Source organism: Psittacula echo (assembly GCF_963264785.1).
Source record: "Psittacula echo genome assembly, chromosome: 3".
Lineage (NCBI taxonomy): Eukaryota > Metazoa > Chordata > Aves > Psittaciformes > Psittacidae > Psittacula > Psittacula echo.
In genome coordinates this window covers 74,910,012-74,932,314 of record NC_137736.1, presented here as the reverse complement: position 1 = coordinate 74,932,314, position 22,303 = coordinate 74,910,012, and the positions used below count along the sequence as shown (strand labels likewise).

At 37.8% G+C, this 22,303-nt stretch overlaps 1 protein-coding gene across 1 annotated transcript in view; it reads left to right on the top strand.

The window, feature by feature from the left end:
- The window catches only part of GPC6 (glypican 6), a gene marked incomplete at both ends in the record, with an annotated part of 729,163 nt that overhangs the window by 111,521 nt on the left and 595,339 nt on the right, over positions 1-22,303 (top strand).

Genomic DNA, 22,303 nt, shown 5'->3' with positions numbered 1-22,303 from the left:
TGTGATTATTCTTTTGAATGTGATGTAAATTATATTTAAACCCTAGACTCTATTCTCGGAAACCTTAATGGCAGAGGAAGAACTGCCATTTAATCTGAGGTGAATTGAATCTCTAAAGAATAGAGGAAGAAAATAAACGGAACTGTGATGCACATCCTGGTTTTTTTCTTAGGTTCATGGACCATTGCATAGTGAAAGGTTAGCAATTTTCCTCTAGAATAACAAGCTGCAGATTGTTCTGCTTTAAAAATGCATTTGCTGTCTTTTCAAGTGCTTGAAACTACCTAGATGACTTTTATATTCATATAGCCTTCAAATAATAGAGATATACGCAAAATGCAAAATGGTGGGAGTTTTACTGATTTAAAATAGAACAGAAATAGCTAACTAGAGGTAACAAGACAATCTATCTGTGGACTTCTGTGCTTTACAATGATTTTCTGCTGATTCTAGTAGCAGTATCTCTTGTTGCAAGGTCTCCTTAATACCCCTACACTTCCACCTCCAGAGGATGCAAAGAGACTTTGAGGTGTTTCATTTCTGATATAATGGAGGGACGCACTATCTCTCTGTGTTTCTGGAATTTAGGATAACACCGTCTTTTATGCCAGAAGTCGCTGGAGTTAGTAAGGGTGAAAACTGGTCAGGAGCCTTCATTAGTATGAATCTTGAGCAGTATTGATGTCCCTTTCAGGCCAGGGCAGGTCCCTTGACCCTGCATCCCAAGCTCTAATATTGCTCTCCCTTCCAGTTTCCTTCTGCTTTTTCACTGTGTTCCTGAAGGAGAAATGCTCAAATTTTTACCTAGAAATGTTGTGTCAACTTCTGGAAATCATACATTGTACTTCTACTCAGTTCTTCGGTCTCTCTAGTTTCTGGAGAACTGCATAAGAAATCCAGTTTGGTGGAGAGCACAAGGTGCTTCGGCAGAAGTATTGACATGATAAAGTAATACAGAAAGATGGCCACTAGGTATGGTAGCCCTAAAGGAAATGAACAAAGGAAGAGGGCAGATTTCTGTCTGCTACTGAAAATCGATTTTACCAGCTCTTTTAAGGTGACTGTCCACAGCATTCTCACTACTTTAAGATCACTGAAGACTGCATAGTTTGAACCCTAGAATATACTTTTTTCCTAAGTGTTGGCAAATATTCTAACCAGTATAATAAAATAGAATCTCTTCTGGGGGAATCACCAGACCTAGAACAGACAAATTATTTTTGTGAAGAATCTGCAAAATCCTATATAGATCTGCTGGTTTGGGTCGCTATGATAAATACATGATGATTTTGAAAGAAAATGAGTAATATAACTATGTTACGGGAAAAAAACCCGAGGTTTTCTCTTTTTTATTAAAAACAATATCTCACATTTGTCCTTCATTGCCCCAAAGTGCAATTACAGACACTTTACACATTCTTTTTTGGATTAGAAGCACTACATCTCTTCCCATCAGCAAGAGGAGAACAGTGGGCTTTATGTTTTTCTTCTTAGAACTGTTAAAAAGGAGATAAACTCTTTTTCCCAGCTTCAATTAAAGGGAAAAAATGAAGGATATACTGTAATTACCAGCACTGGAATCTCACCAGGATTCTGGACCTGATTTCTCTGAATTCCTCAAAAAAAGTATCATGGGACCCTCTAATTATAAACCATCGGGACCACAGTTCCATATTTGACATGAAAGAGACTGCCTCCAGCAATGTAGATCTAGCATGAGTCTGGGCATTTGCTCTGTACTGCCTAAAAAATGCCATCTAATGACTCAGTAGTCCTATCTTCTGTTGGTTTGGTTTGGTTTGTTGTGGTTTTTTTTTTTAATTTTTATTTTGCCATGTAGAGCTTGTCACAATATCTTAATAACCAACATATGTACATTTTACAACACTGTTTCATACAGGCAGTAAACCAGTGCATATAATCAGGCCTATACTCCTTAACACTATTTTGTAAGAGAAGTGTGGAAAACGTATGGCAGTACATTTACCTTTGTTCATGTGATTTCGTATGATAGAAAGTAGGATAGAAATGGTATTTTAATTGCAATGAGTTTTAAAAACATTCATATATGATAAACAATTGCAAATTAGCAGAAAAGAACAGTAAATTAGATAGCTATATCCCATCATACTTTCATGGCTATAAAATGTGTCAGAGACTCTGTTTTATAACTTAACTGAGAAAAGACACGTTCACACTCCAGTCTCAAAGCTGATCAACATCTACAAATGAAAAATACTTGAATTTCCTCAGAATGTTGATAAGACAAGCCCTGTTGCTCTTGTGTAAAAATATTTTATGTCCCCATATTTTCAAAGGGGAGGATGCTAAACTCTAAAAAAACAAATGTAAGTGAAAAAGGAAATTGAATGGGCTTACTCTCATAGAATTATTATTACAACTTACATCAAATAGTCGATGAAGATACAAAAAGTGGATCATGTTTGATGTGCCAGTTCACTTAAATAACTTTGTAAATTCCTGGAGTTGAGGTGTCTAGGTGGAAGGAAGCGTGTATGTGTGAAAATCCTCCCACCCCAAGCTATGAACAGCCCTAGTTTTTACTGCAAGAAGGGAGAACTGGTAATAGAATATCAGTTGTAGAATGCATATAAAGTATCTTTGTTAACATGCTAAATAATTAGGAAAAAACCACAAAAGTTATTAGGTAGAACATATATTTACTCTTTAATTTACCTCATTCCCATTTATATGCAGAGGATGTGGTAAAATCAATGATATGCATGGGTAAATGAAATCAACATCAACATGTTGACTTCATCAACATGAAAACAAAATCAACATCAGCACTGCTTAGTAAAACATTTTTGGAAATTACTGTGATGTCTCAGGTTGTTTTCCATTTTAGAAATCATGCTTAGTCTTTCCTAAATTTCGTGTCAAATTGTTAGCCGTATAAAATAGAAAAATCCCAGCTATAGATGCCTGGAGAGAAGGAGATGGGTATTTCCATTATTTTCATGTGTGAAGGAGGAGTGTGCATATGGAGGTTCCTTTCTTTATGTGAGGAACCTGTAACAATTTTGTCTCCAGTGACATTAGAAGCTGTGGGGTTGCCTTGAATAAATCTTGTGGCTTTGTCTGGTCCTTGGTGCAGTGAAAGCCTTTCTAAAGTGCTGTTGAAGTGCAGTGGGCATCAGTACCCTTAAAAATTGATCACATAATCTTTGACTTCAGAATTTAGACAGATCAGGTCCCTAGTTTTGGTACATACAAAGTCCTTTAAAGAAGCCTGTGTGTGTGAAAGTAGGACAGAATAAGACAGGCTTTCATCCAAATTCAATAGTTATTTTTGGTGGAAATTAACCTGTAGCAATGTGCTTATCAAGGCAAATTCTTGCCTGTTTGTATCAGCTAAATTTAGGTTATATTCCTCTTTGTGGGGATGTCAAGCTGAAAGCAGATCAGGACAGATGTATTCACAGATGTAATTCTCGAATTTTCACGATATATGTAGGTGGCCTCCTATGAGGGAGATCCAAATTTAAAAAGCTGATAACAGACAAATAGAAAAAGTGGCATTTGACAGAAATGCAATTATGTGCTGTGCAAAAACTTTAATAATCTGGAAGAAGAAACCTGGCAGCATACTATTACAGAGAGAATAATACCAAGTGCCTTGTATGCTTACTTGAAGAAAGGGTTGTTGTTATTAGTACATTACTAACTTTTAAACAAACAAACTATAACCCAGCTCTGGAGCATTACCACAGTGATGTTCCACAGAATGATTTAAGCAGAATAAAGATATATTAGTCCGTTAATTGGCAGCAATTTAGTTGTAGTTGTGAAATACTGCTTCACTGGGTGAGCAAGAGAAAAGGGCAAGTCATGAAAGACATGCTTTTACTGGGAAAGCCCACCTCCTCATTTATTCAGTCAAGGGTTGTTATTCCTTTATTACCCTATAATTTGAGGGCAAGTTCAGTGAACAATTGTAGAGACCATTAGGAGCTGTCACTGAGAATTTATTTGCCTTTGAATGAGAGGTGGAAGCAGTACAGCAGATGCTGTGTTGCTTCAAAGTGGATAATTCTCCTTTTGCAAGCTTTTTAATACTGTTTATTGTTTCCTAGTATGTCTCCCTAGACTGTTCTTTGTTGCCTTTGCTGCTCTTGTCAGGAATAAAATTTATTGAAGTGTGGCCCAGGAGAACCAATCTTATTTTGCGTAGTGACTGCGCTACCAGCCCACAGTGTGTCTTACTGAAAACTTGCAGAAAACAGTAAAATTCACACCTCTGCAGAAGCTAAAGGTCTGGTCACATTTTCTTTCTTCACTGCTGTAAAATACAAGTAGTTGTGGTAAAATAGACTCTTTATTCCAGTGTTTTAACTCCAGAGCAAATCTCATTAAAGTTTGTAAAAGCAAATTAATTCAGTTAAGTTGTTGCATCCTAGTTTAACAGTGTAAGCATCAGAGTTGCTATGAAAACAGTTGTTCTTGTGTTTCCTGATGTGTAATAGGTGTCTTGAATGAAAGAGAAAAATCCAGTCTTTATTTTAAATAATATATGGAACTGTTGGAACAAGTCCAGAGGAGGGCCACGAGGATGATCAGGGGACTGGAGCACCTCCTGTATGAAGATAGGCTGAGAAAGTTGGGGCTGTTCAGCCTGGAGAAGAGAAGGCTGCATGGAGACCTCCTAGCAGCCTTCCAGTATCTGAAGGGGGCCTACAAGGATGCTGGGGATGGACTATTCATTAGGGACTGTAGTGACAGGACAAGGGGTAACAGGTTCAAACTTAAACAGGGGAAGTTTAGATTGGATATAAGGAAGAAGTTCTTTACTGTGAGGGTGGTGAGGCACTGGAATGGGTTGCCCAGGGAGGTTGTGAATGCTCCATCCTTGGCGGTGTTCAAGGCCAGGTTGGATGATGCCTTGGGTGGCATGGTTTAGTGTGAGGTGTCCCTGCCTATGGCAGGGGAGTGGTATCTAGACGATCTTAAGGTCCTTTCCAACCCTAACTATTCTGTAACTCTATGATTATATGAACTTAAAAGGCATAAGAAGACATGTCAATTTAAAGAAGAGACTGACAGTAATAAGTTCATCCAGTTGCAAATGTAGGAGAAATTTGCAAGAAACAGTGCTGCTCAAAAAATGGAGGCAATGATTTTGCTCTGGCTTTGTTTTGAGGGTAGAGATGGGAGAGATGGAGATCCTTTTCTAACAGACACTGAATATTAGATTTGTAAGATATCTGTAAGTAAAGATAAAATTTCCAAAGCTCATGTCACCAGTCTTTATGTAACTCACCTTGTGGATATGCAGTGTTACAGAAGAGTTGGAGGAATGTTTTTTTATTTATTCTAAGTGAAATCAGCCCTTTGGGTTTTGAGCCATTTTATAGGTATGAGATTTCCTTACCAGGTTCCTTCTGCGAGTGTCTCAGAGAAAGAAAATTAAAAAAACAGTGGGTTTGAAGGCCTTAAGTTCATGGCCATCTAGGGCTAAATTTGAGTTCTGTGTATTTCTCTTCCCAGTTAATGCCGCTTTGGTTGCAACTCAGTATTCAAAATTTACAGGATCTTACTGTGACATTGAGACCATTTATTCAACTAAATATAAATTGACAGTTGCAGTGCATCTGCATGGATTTATACCCGCTAATTTACTCATTCTTCTTAATACTGAATCCAAACGGGGATTTTTAAATGAATGTCTGTGCATTCACTATTAGGCTTACTCTCTGAATTTAATCACTGTTTTGTTTCCTGAAAAGTGCAGTGTTGTTGAAATACTACTGAATGAATCTAAATTCTTTTAAAACTATAGCTAATCTATGTCTGCACTGTCATTCATCTGAAAAAATGAAATCGTTTGCAGATACACAAAATAATTCTTCTTCATAGATATATTTCCTGCCCAGCAATGCTCTATAATTATAGCATGAACTCTTAATAATGATGATATACCAAATCTTCTAGTCCAGACAGAAGAACACAGTCCCAAGTAGTTTATTAACTGATCAGCTGCATCCAATCCATTGCAAAGATTCTGGCACTAATTGTTTTCTCCTCTTACTTGCCTTATCAAAAAAAAAATAACTAATACGAACTTTTCAATCTGAAATTGACACAAGGCATTGTCTGATTCCTTTTATAAATATCTAGACATTATTTAAAGCATTTCTTTCAACCACTGGCTTTAAAGGCTTTCTGCTTTTCTTCTTTTATCCGCAGGGTCTTAAACAGTTTCTAGGGGCACTGGTAGAGGTTTCTTGCGATGTTACTGATTTTTAACCTAAAGGGCAGTTTATGGAATAACAATAGTTGGTACAGCCTAAGGTAGAAGAAAAGTTGGAATGAAGTTGAAGATGATCAATATTTTAAAATTGAAATTACATGTGCTTCCAAAGGAGTGGCAGTAGTCATTTGCTAACCATCAGTTACTGGTGGAAAGGTTGGGTTTTTTTTAATTCTATCTCAATTTATGTAGCAAATAGCTGTGAAAATGTAGCTACATAGATGCTACTCTCTGTTTAGTTCTGATGAACTGCAGTTCCTCAGTAAGCAGTGTGCTCACCTAGTGGTAAATGATTGCATCATTAATGGGTGAAGGAAAAAGAAACATCTATACATATGAACAAGCATTATCTGACATTCCCAAGTCATCATGAGTCTGGACTTCCCTTTCACATGCTCATTTATTCATCTGTTGTCATTTGTAGGCTACATCTACAAGGCCAACCACATTGCCCATTGTGCAGGAGTTGAGAGTGTGCTATAACACTGTTAGAGTCACAGAGTTATCTTCTTGGTCTTTTATATTTTTAGATAAAGAGTACAAGACCTTCAATACTCGTATACATGCTCATACTTCCCTGTTAGACTGCTACCTTGAGGGGAACAGTACTTCACATGCACTCACTCCCATCTGGCGTGAGATTAAGAGGAACAGGAGATGGCACTTCCATAGTAACAGTGTGAGCAGTGTTTGAGCTGCCACACAAAACTCATTTCCATCATTACCAGCAACACATTCTTAACAGCCATGGTGCTGTTCCCCTGCTGCTGGCCCTGTCCTTAGTTGTGAAACCCTGCACTCCTACCTTGGTGTTTTACAGAGTGCTGGCACACAAGATGTGTACTACACAACTGGTCCGTGAAGCTTCTGTGAAAAGGATGCTTTGGATGCACTGTCAACGTCAAATAAATCAGCTACTTCTTTGTGAAGTAGTAGATACATCACTTAATTCCCAGGCCCTCTGGTGAAGCAAACCAAAGTGTTTCATCCCTCCAAGGTGAATGCAGCTACTGTTCAGGAGACGCTTCATTCTGAGGACAAATCGTTCCTCAGCCAGGACCAAGGTTTGGTCCTTCTTCTGGTTTCTTCTGTCCTGCATGGTCCTCAACACCAAACATATGTTCTGGTGCCATATCCTTCATTGCCTTAGCGGCATGCTGCGTACACACCGCTCTGCACTGACAGATTGGATGGCAGCCTTCCTGTTATTTCAGGTATTTTGAACTGAAACTTTAAAAAAATCAAACAGTTATGTCTAACAGCCACAAAGATACTGGATGAGGGAGTGGAACTGGACTGTAGGCTTCTGTACTGCCAGTCCAACCAAGAAGGAGGTTATTCACTATATGGCGTGGGGCCCAGGGATGGTTAGCAGTGTAGTGCAATTGAAAGTGCAATTAATCTACGTATTGCAGGATATTTACTTTCACAGTGTAGCTACATTAGCAGAATGATGTGAAACAGCGTACCATGTATCAGAGGTGGAATGATAGCCTTATAGTGGCTCATTTTTTTCACTGTCAACATTCCAGTGTAAGTGGCTACTAACAGAAAGGTCTTCTTAGACCTCCTCACCTCCCTTATATCAGTGTGAAAAAACAGAACTTGCAATCAAGACCTGAAAGAATAGCTGCTTTGAAGGCATGTTCACGTATTACGCCTTTTAATTGCCTGATTTTCACAGAATGGGTTGCTCTGGCATGTCTACAGGGCATACCAGTGTCACTTTATAGTGCGTCATAGCTCCATATTGAGCTCAGAGGGAAAACCACTCATTAAAAAGATGAACGGTGCCTGCTGTTCAGCACCTATTACTATCAAGACATGTCTGAAATACGCAATGCACATTCTTAATGGGTACTGACAAAGTACTTTTAAGCACATTGATGTTTTAAATGTATATTTAGACTAATGAGCGAGATGTAGCTGAAGATTAACCTTCTGAGCCATACCAGATCAGTGGGATAGCAGTGGGATAGCCTCCCCTGCTTTTGAATCCCACTGTTTTCTTTCTTAATGTTTTATCACTATAGGAGGGATAGTGAAGATCTAGCTGTCCTTAAAACATCCCAGATCATAGAGAGAAAAAGTGATAATTCACCAGGATAAAAAAGAACCTGCATATTAATGACATAAAGGACACACAGTCAAGATAATTGAGAGTATGATTTTGACCTCCATATTTAATGTGTTTCAGATTTTTCAGCTAAAACTTGCTTAGCTGGAGAGTAAAGCAGTGTTGTTCTTCCAGACTTGCCATCCCTACTGACGTTGCCTCGGTTCTAGTGCCCAACTGAGCTCTCTTTGGCAGCATGTTACCAGTAAGGGTGCTTCTACTAATTGCCACCCACCCATGTGTAACCTTCACCTAAGGGATTATTTGCTTTGATTCCTGTGAAAGCCCATGAGAAGGCTCTGACCTTACTCTTGATGCATGGGCATGAGAACAAAAGGGTTTTGTGACACCGTGAGTAATGCTAGCAGGCTTTGGGAATGTGTAGATTGAAGGGCAGGTGATATTGATGGCAACTCATGATGTGAGCAATCTGGGATTGTTTTCTCTGTACAGGCTAGACTGAGGGCATGACTTGGTCTGGCCTTGCATGCAACACGTGCACCCATTCAGTTAGGAAGGAAAATGGAGCTTTGATTACTTGACAGTAAAAATAGGAAGAGATGGCTATATTCTGTTTTAATCTGTAATGCTGGTTGCTGTAGCAGTGTAAGAGCTCAGTGTAATTTTACCTAAACCCTGGTTTGGAGGAAGAATATTTTAGCTCCCTAATTTATTTCCTCTGTTGTTGAATGCTCAGTTGTTTCTGCTGGTTTCTAGATCATGTTTTCTACTACAGTTTACACTTTCCTGTAGTGCTGTGTCTTTGCAAAACATGTCACAAATGGACTGCCGTGCAACGGGTTCTAACTCCTTGGATCACTTCTTGTGAATGCAGGATCACCCATCGAGGTAAAATGATGTGGGAGACTCCCTAGATCATAAGTGGTATTCCAGTTCAGTATACTTAAAGATAAGCCTTGAAAATGTATGACTTGGTTTACTTATTTTTTCCCTTTACTAGCAATTTACTTTCCTTTCTCCTTAGTATTAATTTTCATCGCACCTAGCTTTAGGAATATTCTTGATGTTCCTAAACTAGCAGGTTATTTGCCCTAGGCTGCCTTAGTAATAGCTGAGGGAAATAGGTATGTCTAACAAACTGATCTTCATGCTTAAATGTAAACATTAAATCTTACATTTTCTTTATCACTGCAGAGAAAGAATGAAAGTGGTTTTAGAATAGGAATCTATTAAAATGTGTGCCCCAGAGACTCTAATGCTAAGACTCGCTGTGCTATTTCATCTTTGCGCTTGTCTTATCAAAGATACAGAAATGTGAGTGTTCTGATTTAGCTAGATCCCTCTGAATATTAGTAAAATAACTCATAATATGTGAATAGCAGCTTTAGCAGTGTGGGTTTTTTTACATTCATAGAGAACTATATACGTAATGCTCTTTTTTTTTTTTTTAAGTATGGGATGAGTAAGGGCTTCGGTAGCGTTGTATACAGTAGATGTTTGGAACTTGGATCTGCAATACTGGTGTTTATTTCCAGCGTCCCATATCCTTAATGAACAGTTTTCCTTTATGTAAATTCAGTAAGAAGAAAGTGTTTATGCCTGCTGATAATGTGTTTGTAAACTTTCCAGATTTTAGCTGAATGTTTTGTGTGTGGTAGCTTGATCTCCCAATAAGTGAGCCATTCAGCCCAGGTTATTTCTTCTACCTGAAACTAGCTTTCCTTGTACTGACTTTCTACTAAGTTACTTGTTGCTTCTCCAGGTACTTGTAGTTCCTCAAGAGCTTGGGATCCAGAAGACCAGAAGTAGTGGCAAAGATCTGCTTTTTGGTAGTTGGAGAATTGATAGCTTGCATATCACTGATGTGTTCTGGGGCATTCAGTGTTTCAGGTTAACCCAGTAAGAATGTTGGATGAAACCTTCTTAACAGGACTTCAGGAAAAATGTGGTATTTCTAATAACGTGCTGAAGATATAAAGGTTTGATTTGAGCCCCATTCACATTATCATACACTGTTCAGATAAACAAGACCCAAAACAAGCTACGGAGAAAATGGCCTCAGTGAGCCTGGAGATTTCATTGCATTTAAATCCTGTTGCAAATAATGTCAGTAAAAGGCTTGTTAATTAGTTAAAAATTGGAAGACAAATCAATATGAAATTTGGATCTTTCAGATTATTCTCTATTTTCTTAAAAAAAGAAAAAAGAAAAAAAAGAAAAAGTTGAACTCTGAAGTTCCACTGAAGTTTTGTATAGCAAATAATCATGTTATGTACCAATACTTCATAATTCCACAAAATACCCTTTTAATATAAGCTTACACATATTGTTTACTGATAAGCTTTTTGTAAAGTCTAGATAAATGTCCTATTTCAAAATAGAAGTCCTAGGCACATTGTTCCTGGTACAGACAATCATTTAATTTACCAGAAAGTGGAGTTTCTTATTCAATCTTCTAAGTTGTGCAAATCTATTTGAAGTTATTTACAATCTTTCATACTTCATTACCTGAAATGATCACCTGCAGGCTTCAATTATTTAGTCAACTTTCTCTTCCAGTATTCTAATGAATAGATTTACTTAGCATATTGATGTTAACTGTCTCTTTGATAAAAGCAGTCTTTTAGATTGTCTTGTGTTAACATACTACAGGATTTTTATCTATTTACCTACCTACCTATTTCTCGATTTACTTATTTATTTGATAAGTGGCCTTCTCACAAGGTTGTGATTTTTAATATTCTTCTGCATGCTAGATCATATTTTGTTTGCATACTTTTATAAAAAGAATCAGAAACTCTACTACTGACTGTGTATTCTACAGAACTCTGTATACTGGCTGCTATGAAAAAGTTTTTTTTCCTGGAGCTGAATATATAGACAAAAAGGATTTTCAATGAAATGGGGACATTAAAGCATGGTGTTTGCACAAGTCAAAAAGTAGTTTTGGCTTGTTTTGGGTTTTTTCTGCAACTGTAAGTGCAAGGACTGCTCTAATCACTGGCTCAGTATCTTGTCTTGGGAGCTATGGGCAATTGTCCTTTACAGTGATGTTTCTGTTACATTCCTTCCTTGATTCATGGCTTCATAGCATAACTGAATCTGTAGTGAATAACCTTTTTACAGAGCTGTCCAAGTATCTGATTTGCAGTCAGTGATTTGCTGCACTTAGGATTCTCTCTAGAGATTTCAATTTCTAAGGATCAGTTCCTGAAAAATGTCTTCAGGAGAGCACAGCGACTCCTCTTTCCCTCTTTAAGACTGACAATAAAAAAGAAAATTAGCCACTGTGCTTCTTAACCATCATTTTTAGTTAGTATTTCTCCCTTTGAATTTCATTTACCTGATTTTCCTATGTGTATTTAAAAACCCCACAATACTTATTTTGCCCTTAACTTCATTGTTTTTTGTCTTATGAAATACAGTGATGTGTGATGTCCATTTTCTGTTATCTCCACTGCTCCTGCTGAAGCTGTACCTCTGTGCACTTTTGCTTTCTCCTCTCCACTCCAGGGCTCATTAAGAATTTCAGTCTGTGCAGTAATTTTAACGTGAAGGAGATAAGAAGAGGGACCAGTTGTGTCAGTGCTTAGCAGCAATCTCCTTATTAAGGCAAGAGCGGAGTAAAGCAAAAGCAAGTGTAGCAGTTGCTGCTGTCATACTTCAATCTAGTTTTTAAGGTATCAGTTTGGGAAATAATTTCCTCTCATTAGAACAGTACTTTCTCTTTACAGTTGAAGAAACACTGAATATGTATGTATTTTGTTACTATTAACTTCCAAGTGTTCACTTGAAACCTGGCATCATCAAAAATATTTAGATGGAAATTACACATTTCACAATGCACATATGTTACAAAACAAATTCACTTGTGCTTTATTTTACTCACCACTCCATTTTTCATTTTGCATTTTCTGTTTAATGTGTCCTAGCTGGGATGGATGAAGGTGGGGAAGTGTATGAAAAATCTTGATAATTTTCATATCTTGAGCAGTTATTTCTTTCTCTGCCTCACTCCAGTATATTGATGATCTGATCTGAGACATGGCATTTGCATTTATGAAGTTGATGGAAATATTGTAGGTTACACTAATAGTTGTGAGGTTCTGAGGCCCACTGAGACGGCAGCCTTAAAGCCCTCCTGAGGTTGATTACACAGGGATCTCACTTGGGCATGTAGGGAAGTGGCAGTAGGTTGAACCTTTTCTACCAGCTCTGGCTCAGTCTCTTGAGGCTTGAACTAGTCAATAATGGGGCTTATGTGCTCTCTCTCTCTCTCTCCCTATGAGAACTTTTGGCAGAGTTGCTGCTGCCAGGGACCTTTGTTCTGCTGTCAGAGAGATTGAAATCTGCCTATAAATGTGACAAATGTCTGCCAGATGTAATTCCCCTGGCTTCAATAGAGTTACACAAGGGATGATTTTGGATGTTCTCAGCAGTACTTTGTGATTTTAGTATCTGTATGCACACAGTTTGGAGCACGTATTTAATCTGCGTAAGCAATTTGATAGCTGTCCCAGAAAGATAAGTCACCTTTTGTCAGAATTATTGCTCTGTATATTCCACAGTTAAGAGACTGTTAAATCATTTACTCTAAAAGCTTAACATTCTCCGACTCTGAGACTTTATTCAAGGAGATATAATGTCTAGTCCAGCATAATGTAAATTTTTTCCTGTTGCATTTTAATAAATCTATGAAGAACTAAATAATTAATAATGCTGCGGTTGGTTTAGGACCTAAGGCAAATACAGTTTATTAGGACAAAGACCAGAAGTGTGAAAGCTCCTCTTTTTCTCTTGGAGTGCTGCATTTCCAGGATTTTTGTTAGACTGTGGCCTGGTATCTACCAGTCATGTGACTAAAATCGTTTTCTGCATTGAGTTCTCAATATGTGACCAGAGCCAGGAATGAACTAACAATTAAGCAATTAAATGGGCGATGAGAGATCCCATGCTTAAGCTTTCTGCTTGCCCTCTTTTAGTTTGCTGTATGGATATACTCAATTATTCAATCACAGAAGCTTTTAAGCTAATTGCATCTAGATACAGTCTGCGTTTTTAGGTCTGTGAGGCCAAATTTCAGGTTCGAAAATCCTTTTGGAGGCTCTTTCTAACTATCATTGAGTAGCACTGCCTCAGCTCTGAAAAATAATGTCTGATGCTTTTTGGCACTCCTAGGAGTTGCAGACAGGCTTCTGGCAGTCTGGACATCCAGTCTGATTTATCCATTTAAAGATGATAGGCCATAAAAGAAGGCTCATCAAAGGCTTATTCACCAAGACTTTGTCCTTAAAACATTAGGCATTTCAAAATATCCCATATCCTGCTGTTGAAGGCCCTTCACTGAGTGTGATAGTTGGCATTTGGGCAGAGGTGACTCCTGCCAGCCCTCATCTTTATAGAGGCCTGTGGGGCAGCCAGCAGTGTTTGACTTCGTTCAAGCAGAGGACTTTTACAGAAGATACCCTTATTTGTAACAAGAAGCTTTAAATTTGAGAATGCTCTGAGCAGTCCTGTTCATAATCTTCACATTCATTCCCCTGTTGCAGCCATCTATATAGCAGATGCTTTTGCGGTTGGTTAGTTGGTTGGGTTTTTTCCCCCGGAAAGGTTTTAGTAGGGGACAGCAGTAGTAGCTTTTAAGCTATTCCATAGCCTTTTCATGAGTGAGAAACATGATTTCCAGGGTAGAGAAAGCACTTGAGGTGTTTTCAGGGTTGTGCAATTCTGTAGAGCCACAGTGTCCCAAGACATCTAAATGCAGATCCGAAAGGTATAATGCATTTGAGAGGATTTCTTCTGTTTCTCTCCTTCTCTGTGTTACAGCCTCTAAAGCACTGTGAGCTGGTTGAAAAGTGAATGTGCTTCATCTGGATATGGGTTTTTACAAGTTTTAAGAAATTAGTTTTTATTTTGCTTTTAGGGAATTTTTCTTTTCAAACTGCAGAGGAATGGTCCTAGAAACATGAGAAAGCACTTAATGCACCAGATGCTTGAACAAAGACAAAGCTGCCTGACCAGAAGTAAAGGTTTCATTACCATTAGCAGCAGCAATGCTAGCTGCTCATTAGGATTCTCCAGCACATTGGTACACTGCTTGAGAACAGTTTTTTTGTATTCTGGGTTAGACCTTAGACCTTTCAATGAACGAAAACTTCCTGCCATTCCGGCAGCTTATTTGATAGCAATGACTGTTAACCTTGAAGGTGCCTCAAATGACATTTGAATGGTGTTATGGATTTATACCGCACATTGTGCTCTTTTGCTCACTCTCCATTAAACCAAACAAGACATCTTCAGAAGGCTGCATTGATTCTTGACCACAGATCCCTGCTCTGCAGGATACCAGTCTATTCTTCAGAAAGGTCGTGCTCTCTCAGAAGTCTTTTTTGAAGAAAATACATATTGCATTGCAGCCAAGAGCTTTGCAGATGACCACATAACCTAGTTTTAATGAAGGTTACAGCCCTGCTTCTACTACATCAATAGTGCAATAACTTTTGCAAAATATATGCATATACGGTATTGCAAATTCAGCTTTATTAGTCTAACAAGAAACAGATGTGTTAAACCCGTCATTTTGTGTGGGCTTCAGTGAGTGCTACCTGAATTTTAGAAACATCTCATTCTCTTCTAATGTTTTTCCTCTGTTGCCCTTTACCTCTACGAGGTAACATGTCCTCCTATGTCTTTTCCTGTTTATATTCTATTTCTTTACTCTTGAGAAATCACCACTGGGAGAAGCCACTACTCTGTACCCTTTTGACTCACCTTACAAAAGAAATAAGCCCCAGCTGTAGCTTTATATCTTCTTTTGTACTTTGCAGAGATTTGAAGACTTTTCTGCTTTAACTGTGCCCTATAGACATTTGCATCTAGCTTTCTTTAGACTTTTCTTACAATTAGAGGGAAGTAAGTGTTTTGTGGAACATGTTTTGTCATTCAGCAACCCATAAAAGCAGTCAAGGCAAAAGAAAAGAGAATCAACTACTAAGCAGCAGTGGGCTTCAGGCTGATCTGTTACAATTTTTTCTGAAAATTGTGGGTGGTCTTTTGCTAATGCAATGTCTTGGAAAAGCTATTCTATGCATGATGAGCCATGTTGAATGTGGCCTTTTAGAGCCACTGGGGGCATACGCGTTTGCACCTCTCTTCTAGTAATCAGTAATGACCTCTGCAACTTTCTAGTTGTGTTTATCAAGCTAAGTCCTGAAGTTTTGGTGTAAAGCAGCTATCAGAAGTGAAGACAGTGAGCAGAAGTGTGTAGGTGCTGATGCACAGAAAAAAACCAAACGTTGTCTAGTAGGCAAAAATGAAACAGGAAAGCATCTTCGAACACGTTCAGCTTAGTTTTCTTGTTTTGATGTTACAGTCAGCAGAAAAACATAAAGAAGAAAAACTGAATACACAAGTTCATGAAGCTTGATGGAACACAAAGCAAGAAACTAGAAATCTTCTAAGGTTATTTCTTCTTTAAAAAGACATTCCAAAGCAAATTACTTTTGGACTGCAGCCTTTATCTTTTGCATCTGCTAATGCATATTTAAATATGTGTTCATTTGCTTTGATGCTAATGACATCATTTCCCTATTTGTAATAGCCTCATGTGATAAGTCTTGTGAATCATGGACTTTATTTCCCCAAGCCCTGGAGTCCTTTATATGTAAACTGAAGCAGTTGCAGATATAAACAAAATAATCAAAGCTACTAATCTGAACATCAGGCCTGAATTAAAGCCATTAAGTAAAACAATGACGTTAGAGAGCTGAACTATAATTTACTTTAAATTAAATGAGATTGAAAACATTAGCATTATTATACTGTGAGAAATTAAATACTTCTACCTTCTAGACATGCACGAATACTGGTGAACTTTTCTAATTGCATTTTATTGTTATCGTTTTAGGAAAAATGCAGTGCAACATGCATGATTTTTTAGCTCAATGAGAATAAAGGCTTCAAAAAGCAGACATTAGAAGTACTTTCTACCAATTAATAATGATATAAAAAGACATGAGAAGTGGGGAAATTAATAGATTACAAATTGTTTATATAAAATATTCTTAGAGGAAAATGTAACTGTGTTCCTTTTCTACTTAGTGCTGATAATTGCTACCTAAAGTTAACCAGAGATCATTAGAAAATCCACTTTTTTGGGGTTTTTTGTTTTTTAATTGAGATTATTGGGAAATTTTGAAATTAGCCATGGGAGAAAATCAGGAGGTGTAAAAAGTAGATTGGTCATTATGTTGTGTTTTGGTAAATTAAAATCTTGTTTTCCACTTTTAAAGCATTTCCACTTTTAAAATATAAAAATATGAACTTCAATAATTATGAGATATAAGAACATGTGCTAGCTTAGCAGGTTTGTTTTTTTTTTTAAATCAAGAATCACAAACATTTTGCAAACGTTTCTCAGAATTTTCAGGAATTTTTTTAAATTGTTCAGATTTCTCAGATATTTATTTTGGGGGGTTATAATTGTGGTTAAATGTCTAATTTTAATTTTTTTAACTGACTATTTGGAAAAGAAAAATATTTCCACACAGAATTCAGAACCGGCTGGTTTACTACCAGTACTTTCCAGCTTCTCCCTAGTGTTAGTACCAGGGTAACCAGCCTTTTTCCCCACCACTTCTGTGCTAAGAAGAAGCAGTGCAACCTCTGTGTCAAGAGGATTGATCCTTCTGCCTCAGAATTTGCTGCAGACAAACTGCTCAAGTGAGCTGGGGAAAAAAAATCTGTGGAGATTTTGTTGAATCAAAGGGACTATTCAGCTGCTATCACAGCCTGCATTTCCTGCTGACATGTTTATTTGTTTGAGGCATCCAGTGGTTTATAAAATTCCTCTGGTCTCTCATTGACTTTTCACAGTTCTTTCCAAGTACGCATGAAGACTCTTTTACACGCTGAAGAGATGTCTGAGGATTACAACACAGGATTCACCTCCAGAAATCCGTATTCACAAGAAACCCCCACCTCTCCTCATGGGGTCTGTGGTAGCATACAGAAGGAGAGAGCTTGCCCATTGCTTGGTTGAATGGCAAGTGGGATTGCAGACATGCACTGATTTTTTTCTTCTGTTGCTATCTCTACTGCAGTTTACATGGTGTTTCTTCTCCCATTGTTAATATCATGGACTAACATCACTGTATTAAAAGGTACAGGTAGTATTTATCTGGAAGCACTGCATATGTATTATGAATGCTGTGGTTATATCCTGAGAGCAGATAAAGACAAATTTGCTAACCTAAGACAGTAGTTTACTGTTCGTAAATGCTTTATTGAGTTGAATTAAGTAAGCATATTTGCTCCTTTGTATGAGAAAGGCAATTATAATCAGTAAAGGAAGCATCAACTTGTGATATTGAAGCTACCATGCATTGGATGTAACAAGTAATAGATATAAAAGTTAAAATAGTACACATAAGGAATAAGGAATAAAAAGAATAAAGAATAAGGAATGGAATAAGTGATAACAATAATTAATAGAAGGATCCTGTTCTAATGTTTAAGGCATCCGAGTATTGTTAAGTATCGTATAGTATGTGTTTCTTAGAATGAACTGAATTGTTCTGGCTAATTAGAAATCAGTCTTCTGCTGGCAAAAATCTATAACATGGCAAAAAGCTGGTTCCCCATGCAGGTTGTAGTGCTCTGTTCCCACACATACTTTGCACACCAAGTGGTCCCAGCTCATCCTACTCAGAGGTGTTAGACTCCATGTGCAACACTTTGTAGTTGTGCAGATATGACTTGGGCATTTAGGAAAGTCACTGGTGACATAGAATCATAGAACATGTAGAAGATCTAGCTCTTCTGGGCTTAGCAGCAGGAGGCCATGAGGGGTTGGTTCCTTGGACGTGTTGGATGGCACCAGACACATAAATGCACACAAGTAAATTGAACACTTGATTAATGTTGAGGAAAAGGAAAGACCCTTAAGGGCTGGGAGTGCTCACGTTGTGACTGGACACTGCCTTGGGCAGGAGATTGGACTGCAGAACACTGATGTCCCTTGGAAATTGAATTATTTTGGGATCCTATGAAAATAAGTTGAATTTGGCTTTTGCACTGGTTTCTGACTACAAAATGTCACTTGGGTGGAGATGCTCCTGGGATTTTGTTATTACTGTTGAGTTCAGGTTCCTAAAAGAGACTGTCCTTCAGCCTGACTGTCTTATTTTAGTACTCATGTTTATGCATAAGTGAAGTTAGTAACTCTGAGATTATGCATGGATGCTACATCACTCATACCCCCTCTGCTGGGAAACTGAAACAAAGGGTTTGTGCTTTTTCACTGGGATCAGAATTATACGTTACAGTCCTTCCTGTCACTGCTGGAAAGTCTGCTCAGGCACCACAAAGAAGCGAGATAGACCTGCTGGTCAGTCATTATAGTTTCCCCCCAGTGCTACAGAAAGTTATCTTAGATAAGCAGCTCACTAACTCAGTTTCTTTTGAGTGTCTAGAGAAAGATTGTAGTCATACAGCTGAAAAACTACTTGGAACAAAACCTCAATAAACTGAACTGAACTTTATTCCTATCGTGAAAAAACAGCCAGTATGACCAGTCAAATATACTTGGATAATTATCATCACTTGAGGAATGACATCCTTCTGTTAATTTCTATTTAGCTGAGCAGTAACTTGCTCAATAGAAGATTGATGTTTTCAGAAGCACACACCTGAATTATATAATGCTTGTAACTGACTTGTGGCTAAAGTGTAAACTTATTTCTGTAAAAAAAAAAGTACTTCATATCACTATAAATAATTGAGCCAATGAAAGTAGCAAAAAATGCTGCAACTGTTAAAATTGTTACAGGGAGTAGTACATTGTGAAAGAAGGTAATAAAATGTCAGCAGAAATGAAGAGCGCATACTGAAGTATTTACAGAGTAGAGATATTTCACTCCCCTCGTCATTTCTGATGTGAGTGATTCAGCCAAGACGTGCATGGAAAGGCTGTGTAGGGATTGCCATGCAAAGATCTTGGAGGCTGAGAAGATGGGCTGGGGTCATTTTAATGCTGTGGCTACTCTTTTTGGGGATGCCTTCTCATCACTAGTGAAGGATGGGTTATGAAATAAATAATTACCATCACCATTAAAACCGAATTTTAAACCAGTGTGATGGAAATCTGTGATTAGATGTTGATTATTTGCATAAGTGAATGTCAAGAGAAAAATAAGCTTCAAACCACTGACTGTTATATTTGAAATTATATACCTTGATGAAAATATTCACATAATTTGGGAGAAAATTTTGAAATAGTTATTTAATTAAATAGACTATTTACATTCTCAGCTTTCAAATAATTTAGATCTGAATATTTCTTTTTAATGACAATTTTTAAAGGAAATGTCCAAAGTCATACAGCTTTATTGGTGTGTGGTAAACTTTTAACATAGGAGTTCAATATGATCCTTGTATAATTTTGGTTTATGAGTTAGGAAAATTCATGCGATGGTGTTAAGACATACATTTACAGAAGGCATTCCTGTTTGAACACTCTTAAAAAAACTACAGAAAGTAACATACCCATTCTAGTAAATGTTGACAATTCTTGTTGATACTTTATTATTTATCAGGCACTTATTTTGAGTTTTTTGGGGTTTTTTTTATTCTAACAAGTAATCTTTCTCATTATATTAGTGATAAGGATATGTCCTTTTTAAGTCAAAATAATTGTTAATATAAACCTATTCTCATGTGCTTCTGGGTTTTGTTATACCATAGAATTATTGAAATAGTAAAGCTTTAGTTACAGTAAGTAGTTATAATATCTATAACTAAGACAAATTTTTTGGAATTGTTAAATAATGTTTTTGCAATATGCAATTTTAAGCTCAGTGAAAGAATTAATGAATTTGGGGCAAAACTGGTGAACAGTTTTCCTCAAGACATCATGAAATTAAAAAAAGAAATCTCATTTTTCTAAAAACAGCTTGAATTTCCATATGAAAATGTTTTGATATACTAACTATCTAGTTTATTTCATTAAAAGATCTTTACCCAAAGCTTTTTAGGGAAATCAATTAGAGCAGATGCTGCTTGAAAATGAAATATGCAGGAAAGTATTTTAGCTGTGAATCTGAAGAAAAAACTATCCCCCTGCTGCAATGAAAATTAAACAATGCTTGTTTATTTTTAACTAGTTTTAGCATCACAATACTTAATAACATGGAGCTTTTACCCAGAACGTTCAATTAGCAGATCTCAGAGAATCTGGAGAGGATTTAATTGCAATTATATTCTTTCCACCCCAGACCTTTGAAAATAATCAAGTATTAATAATCTGAAAACACAAAAGAAACCAAGGAAATGTCTAGTCAGACATTAGGTCTGCCTCCTGAGGGAAATTTCTGTCTGTGACATATTCCATGCACATTTTTTTTCCAGAACTCTTAAGAAGCAAAGAAAAAAAAAAGTATTTTGTCTTTTTAAAACCTGTTTTATCGGTGTCTTCAGGCAAAGGCAAGTGCATCAGAAGATCTGTGACCATACATTTCGTTTTTAAGGCATAGATAGCAAGTTATATATGTAAAGGTAACTGCTCACATTGCATTGATAACTGTTTTCAGTTCTTCTCTGCTGGAGATACTGTGCTGTTTATTTCCCATACTTATTATTCATCCTATTTGCCAATTACACTTGATGCTTGTAAATAAAAACTGGTGTTTAGTTTATCACTAGTACAGACACTGCTTGACTGTGTGGTCTGTCAGTGACACTGTGTTGGCAAAGGCAAGAGAAAAAGTTGACACCAAGAGCATAACACATGCAAAATATTGTTGCAGGGTTAAAGAAACTTGTAAATTGTGTTCTACTGTGAGAATAGTTTGGCAAAGGAAACCGTATTTCTGCTTGTAAATGTTGTTTCTAGAGGTCTTTCACCCAGCTGTCATATAAAGGACAAAACAAATCATCTCTGCAGTCATATTCTGGACTTTGGTAGTGTGTCAAGACTAAGGCAAATAAAGGTAATATGAAACATTTGGTTTATGATCAACATTTCTTTCTCTTTTAAGCCATTCAAAGACTAACTTGTCACAGAATCACAGAATCCCAAGGGTTAGAAGGGACCTCAAAAGATCATCTAGTCCAAACCCCCTGCAAGAGCAGGGTAACCTAGAGTACATCACACAGGAACTTGTCCAGCTGGGCCTTGAATATCTCCAACGTAGGAGACTCCATAACCCCTCCCGGCAACCTGTTCCAGTGCTCTGTCACTCTCACAGTAAAGAAGTTTTTCCTGATGTTCACATGGAACCTCTTATGCTCCAGTTTACACCCATTACCCCTTGTCTTATCACTGGACATCACTGTGAAAAGCCTAGCTCCATCATCCTGACACTCACCCTTTACATATTTGTAAACATTGATGAGGTCACCCCTCAGTCTCCTCCAAGCTAAAGAGACCCAGCTCCCCAGCTCCCTCAGCCTCTCCTCATAAGGGAGATGCTCCACAACCTTAATCATCTTTGTGGCTCTGCGCTGGACTCTTTCAAGCAATTCCCTGTCCTTCTTGAACTGAGGGGCCCAGAACTGGACACAATATTCCAGATGCGGCCTCACCAGGGCAGACTAGAGGGGGAGGAGGACCTCTCTTGACCTACTAACCACCCCCCTTCTAATACACCCCAGGATGCCATTGGCCTTCTTGGCCACAAGGGCACAGTGCTGGCTCATGGTCATCCTTCCGTCCACCAGGACCCCCAGGTCCCTTTCCCCTTCACTACTTTCCATCAGGTCAACCCCCAACCTGTACTGGTACATGGGGTTCTTCCTCCCCAGATGCAAGACTCTACACTTGCCCTTGTTGAATTTCATCAAGCTTCTCCCCGCCCAACTCTCCAGCCTGTCCAGGTCTCGCTGAATGGCAACACAGCCTTCTGGTGTGTCAGCCACTCCTCCCAGTTTAGTGTCATCAGCAAACTTGCTGAGGGTAC